Genomic DNA, 6,969 nt, shown 5'->3' on the forward strand with positions numbered 1-6,969 from the left:
TTAAATGTGAAAGAGAGGCTGAGAAAATTAATGCTGTGATGTGAGAGTCAGTCAGATTATTTTTAATTATTTAAATTATGTATATACACATATTCTTAGGATATATATATTTATACACTATATAGTGTATAAAATAATGCTGAGGCTGTTTTAATTTATGTAGTAGAATTCAATAAAAGAGCTTTATAAGATAAAAAGGAGACTTTTTAAAAATTTATGTAATAGAATTATTCAAGGAAAGAATTTTATAAGATAAAAACATTGTTAGTGATGATTATGGACATACAATAAATAACATGATGTAAAGTCTGTTATTTTGAGATATTTGAAATATTTTTTTCTTTCACATTTTATACTATTACATTCTACTTATATTTTCATTGAAAAATGCCTCTTTTTTTCAAGCTGGCAATGGAATCTCAACCATCAGCGTCCCCATTTTCTTCCATGTCATCACACTTTTTCTGTATTGCAGGCCTAAGCCCACTGTCTGGCCATTTATCACCTGGCCCTCATCCACATAGTGATGCTCCTTGCTAAGGTGTCATTGTTGTCTCTAGGTCTATTTGAGTCACTGTATTTTCAGAATGATTTCAAGTGTAAAGTATTATTCTATCTCAACGAGGTGATGAGAAGTTTCTCCATCTGCACCACCTGCCTCCTTAGTGTGCTTCAAGCCATAATCGTCAGCCCCAGCAGCTCTTTGTTGGTGAGGTTTAACCACAATTCTACCATTTTCACCTGCCATTTCTTGTTCTTTTTATGTTTTCTCTTTTTTTCAGTAGTAATCTTATCTTGTACACTATAGCTTCTTTCAGTGTTACCCTGAGCATTCTTCTGCATATCAGTAAATGCTGTTCGCTTTTCCACCATGAACTCCATCATCAGCAGACTGTTCCTTATTCTGTAATTATCCAGAGATGTATTTCTTATAGGAATAATGTTGCTTTCAAGTACATATATGGTGGTTCTTTTGTTTAGGTACCAGAAAAAATCCAGTACTTTCATAGCACAAGTGTCTCCCCAAGACTGTCCCCAGAGAAAAGTGCCACTCAGACCATCCTGCTGCTAGTGAGTTTCTTTGTGGTCATCTACTGGGTTGATTTCATCATCTCATTCACTTCAACTTTGCTATGTGCATATGACCCTTTTGTTTTGGGTGTCCAGAAGCTTGTGGGCAATGTATATGCCACTGTCAGTCCTTTGGTGCTACTCAGATCTGATAAAAGGATAATCAATGTGATGCTAACTGTGGGACAGAAAGTTAACAAGTTATTTTATTAAAAACAGATGATTCTGCCACCAGTTAAATTATTTCAGTAGTACAGAACTTGCTATCTAATTTAAATTAGATGTATGAGTTTACACTTTCAATATGTCTAAATACTTTTGAAACTAATGCTGCCAATTCTTTTTTTTTTTTTAGTTTAATATACATGATAGATATTCCCATATGAGTGTCTTTTTTTATTTTGATTTTTAGGCCTTAATATGGAAAACATTTTTATTTATTTTTGAAGAATAATATTAACATCTTTCTGGTAATAAAATCTCTCTGTCTTCATGTATTTGAGAATGTTTTATTTTTATCCTTATTTATTAAAGATATTTGACTAAATATTAAATTATTATACACACTATTTACATCTCTTTGTTCTGGCTTCTATAAAGGCTGTGTGGATGGTGCCTACAAATTTGTGGCTTATGTGTTTGTTTTTTATCTCCCTACATTTTAAGATTTTTCTTTCTTTTTAGTTTTACAGCTTGCTTGTTATTTCTGTATAAATGATTACCTTTATCTTTTTTTTTAACTTTGCACTTCCGAATTAAATAATTTGTTTCTGGCTTTTAATTTTACAAAAAAAAAAAAAAAAAAAAAACCAGTTTCTTTTAAAATTATATTTGTGTTTTATTCTTTGTGTATATTTTAATGAAACAATTGAATATTTTATTCCTTTTTGTCTTTATAGATCTATAAATATATGTTTTCTTTTTATGTACATTCAGAATTTTTATTTAAAACAAAGTTAGTACTTGTAGAATTTGTGATGCAATATTTGTTGTTTTTCTGTTTCAGTCTCAATACTTCTTGGCATTTCACTGACCCTATAAATTAACCTCAATATCAATTTCCTCTTAAATTCAGTAGTTATTCAAATTGATATAAAGTTAAATTTGAATGTAGCTAGATATTATTTGTGGGTTATACTTTGACAGTTTCTGATGTCATTTCTCAGTGTCTAGAGTATAGGACCTATTGGAGATGGTCCAATTTACTTTCATTAAATTACTGACATAATTTTGGGTTAAAAATTTCAAAATTTTAAATATTTTTATTTGAATTTGAAAATAATTTATATGCTCCTTTTACTGACTAATAATGCTATTATTTTTGTCTGATATTCCAACTGTCTAAAAAAGGTAAAATTCATTAAGTTGACTTATTTGTTGTATATGAACAGTTTATTTCTATGACAGTTTTAATGTCACCTATTATTTTTAATGTTTCAATTTCTCACTTGAACAAATCTTGTGTTGTTTATTTTAGTCTCATAGACATTAAATCTGTATGTGCAAATGGCTTGGAACAGAGTATAATGCATTGTTTATTTTATTTTATTTATTTATTTATTTTTAATTGCTTTTTAGGTTTTGGGGTACATGTGAAGAACACAATATTGTTGCATAGGTACACACATGGCAGTGTGATTTAACGCATTGTGTATTTTACATGGTGTTCAACAATGTTTCATCACACTTTAATCTGTCATGCCATTCTTCACTTACTGTCATTTTGTGTTTGCCATTACTCAAATTTATGTTTGGGTCCTGCCTATGTATTAATGGAAGAGAAAAGGTAGACTCTGACTTTCATCCCAATTTAAACCAAAGACAAATGACATATTTTCTTTGTTCCCTCTGGATGGAATATTATTGTACAGTATAAATATGAATTGTTAAGTACAGCAAAGAAAATAATCTCTACCTTGCAACAGATGATCATGAGACATTGTGTCATTCATGAATCATCCAAAGCTTTATTCTTTCAACATTATTATTTCTTATTTTTACATCTCAACCTTCATGAAAATGTAGAGGCCAGAAATACTAGAAATTCAAAATAAATTCCCAGATAAGCACAAATAATGAAAGTGCATTTAAGTATATAAATATACCTATAACAGGTAAAGAGATAAAACCCTTCACACAAAAAAATGCTCAGATAGCTTCACTGCTAAATTCTCAACATTTAATGAACAATTAATACCAATTCTACACAAACACTTGCAAAATGTGAAAGGGGAAGAAAAACATTAATTCATTTTTTGAGGCCAGCATTACCCAGAAAACAGAAAGAGATGAAAGCATCAAAAGCATCAAAAAAAAAAAAAAAAAAAAAAAAAAAAAAACCAGACCATTATTTCTCATGAATATAGACACAAAAGTCTTTAAAAACTCTAGAAAACTGAACTCAGCAATACATAAGGATGTTAGACAATATGACCAAGTGGAAGTATCTAAAACATGCAAATTTATTTTAACATCCAAAAATCAATCAGTGTAATTCATAATATTAATAGAATAGAGGAGAAAACCATGATCATTTCAATAGACAAACAAAAGCATTTGTCAAAATCCACTACTCATTAATGATAGAACTTCCAGAAATCTAATATAAACTTCCTCAGGCTCTCCTACAGGGCATCTATATAAATTTCATAAATTCCAGTAAGATGTAATAGAGGACATATTGATGTTTCTAACTTGATGGTTTTAAAAATTGACACATAAGTATAATCTGTTCACCTAGCAAGCAAACATTTTTTTTAAAATGTTTCTATTTCTTATGATAAAAGTATAAATTCAGATTTTAAAGAAGTACTGTTGAGGATAAGATTTGGTATTGTTAATTTTATCCTTTTATTAGCAATGTAAATATAATTAACAATTGTAACAAGACACAGGTGTATTTTTCTCAGCAAAAGCATGATCACATAAAATTCTCATGTTGAACAAACTTTTATATTTGAAACATATGGTAACGTTATGGTAGCTATATTTTACTAAAAATGTCACACCATACATACTCCAAAAAATCATAACTTTCCCTGGAAACATATGTTATTTCTATAGGTAAGTGTATACATTATTCTGATAATGAATCTTCCAAAAGTAAGTGTGGCTATCTGGGATTCTAAGAATATTTTGAAGAATCACATATTCTCCATTTTTTTTTTTGACAAAACACAATAACTTCTGGACAATATAACATATGCTTAACTACACACATTAGTTCAAGTGATAAAGTAAAAATAAAGAAGCACCGGCAGCAGAAAGGAGGGAAGAGACAGCACAGCTGCCAGGGTGAAACTGCCCATAATAGGTTGATAATAATAAGGGCATCATTTCTTGGGTTTTAACAGCACTCAGGGGTACATAGGATGCCACAGCAGCAACAAAGTAAGGGAGAAGGGGCTGACCACCCTAACTAAAGCCCAAAGCCTAAAAATTCTGAAAGTCTAAGAAAAAGGGTAGAACATGCAGCCTGTAATCAAAGAGAGATAAATAATGAAGCTAGTCAGGATTTGTCTTGGCTGATTTGAATAGGAGGGCCAGCTCTGCTGTCACTTTGGGGTTCAAACTGACCCAGGCTTTTTGTAATAAATAAATAAAATATTTTCCAGGTGTATGTAGAGGAGAAAATAGAAAAATCCAAGTAATAGAAAAAATCAAATTTTACTCTGGAAGAAAACCCTTGAACCCAAAACACCAAATAGACAATCAGTTGAGGCTTGTCAAATATAGTAACACAATATAATATTTTATTATATAAATATGCAAAATGAAGGGCACCAAATTTAATTTTGTTCAGAAATAACAAAAAATAATCACAAGACACTTATACAACCAGACTTCAAGAAATTCCAAAATAGAGTTACAGAAAATTTATATGAAGGTTGGGCATTGTGGCTCTTCCCTATAATCCCAACACTGGGAGGCCACCATGGGAAAATCACTTGAGGTCAAAAGCTCAAGACTAGCCTGTCAACATAGGAAGACCTTGTCTCTACAAAAATACAAAAGGAAAAAAAAAGACATAAGCAGTTAAAATATTTGGATAAATTAGAGGGATATGAGCAAGAAAGAAATGAGCTAAAGTATGAGCAAAAGAATGAGCTAAAATATTAGGATGTCAGGACAAAGAGAAAAATGAGTGGAAGATATAAAATGGAGTTCAGAATAGAAAATATAATGAAAGTGCTATGTCTGATAGATTTTTGAAAAAATAGAAGAAAATATACTAAAACTATTTTTTTAAAACTACTAAAATGTCAGCCAAGAACATAATATATACATGCCTAAAGCATAATGTTAAATGAAAAGCTTAACACCAAAATGAAGTGATTTTAAATCATGTAAACATGAGATGTGAATTAACTGCAAAGCAATGACAGATCTTTAGCACATATTTTGACATCTTCATGGAATCAATAAATCAATGGATATTGTGTTCAAATTTCTGAGTTAAAATATGTCAGTCCTAAAACTTGAAAACAAGCATACTCAGAGTCACGTTGGGGCTTTCATTCTGTGCTTTGTGGAGTTCCATGTGTCTTGCACTGAATCAGGCCTAAGACGCTGGTCCAGTTGCTCCAGGTCATCAGTTTGTCCTATCATTGGTTAAGGTGGTATTATCTAGACCTCTACATTATAAAGCTCAGTGAATTTGTGACAGCCCTGGTGGACCTCTGAGAGGAGTCTAGCTGTTCCATCTGCCTGGAGTACTTGAAAGAGACAGTGACCATCAACTGTGGGCAAAATTTTTGTCACTCCTAACTCAGTGTATCCTGGAAGGATCTAGATGATGCCTTTTTCTGTCCTGTCTGCCATTTTTGCTCTTCATAAACACCTATCTTGGATAACACCTATCTCCATAATTTGACAGAAATTGCAAAGTGACTCCACATTAGAAAAGCAAGAAAAGGAGGCATAAAAAGAGAATGCTGTGTGTGCAGACACACTCAGTTTCTCACCCTTTTCTGTGTTAAAGATCTAGAGATCTTATGTACACTGCAGTTTCTCCACTAAGCACCAGAAGCACTAAATTTGTCCTGTTGGTACTGATTGGAGTGTCTGAAAGAGACAGGAAGAATGGAGCCAAATTGTAAAACACACTTCAGGATATTATTCAGGAGAACTTTCCCAATCTAGCAAGACAGGCCAACATTGAAGTTCAGAAAATACAAAGAACCACACTAAGATACTCCACAAGAAGATCATCAGATTCACCAAGGTAAAAACAAAGGAAAAAATGGTAAGTGCAGCCAGAAAGAAAGGTCAGGTCACCTACAAAAGGAAGCCCATCAGACTAACAGTGGATCTCTCAGCAGAAACCCTACAAGCCAGCAAAACGTGTGAGCCAACATTCAACATTCTTAAAAGAAATTTTATATTTGGCCAAATTTAGCTTCTTAAGTGATGGAGAAACAAAATCCTTTTCAGAAAAGCAAATGCTGAAGAAATTTATCACCACTATGCCTGCCTTGCAAGAGACCAATGACACTATGAAGAAATGGCATCAACTAGTGTGCAAAATAACTAGCTGGCATCATGATGACAGAATCAAATTCACATATAACAACATTAACCTTAAATGTAAATGGGCTAAATGCCCCGATTAAAAGATGCTGACCGGCAAACTGGGTAGAGTCAAGACCCAACAATATGCTGGATTCAAAAGACCCATCTCACATGAAAAGGCACAAGGAGGCTCAAAATAAAACAGATGGAGGAAAATTTATCAAGCAAATGAAAGCAGAAAATGCAGGGTAACTTAAACAAATTTACAAGAAAAATATGAAAAATGCCATTAAAATGTGGGCAAAGGATATAAATAGACACTTCTTAAAAGAAGTCATTTTGGTTTTTTTGTTTATTTTTTTGAGATGGAGTCTCACTCTTGTCATC

Source organism: Aotus nancymaae, unplaced genomic scaffold, assembly GCF_030222135.1.
Source record: "Aotus nancymaae isolate 86718 unplaced genomic scaffold, 86718_ANA_hifiasm-v0.15.2.pri h1tg000019l, whole genome shotgun sequence".
NCBI lineage: Eukaryota > Metazoa > Chordata > Mammalia > Primates > Aotidae > Aotus > Aotus nancymaae.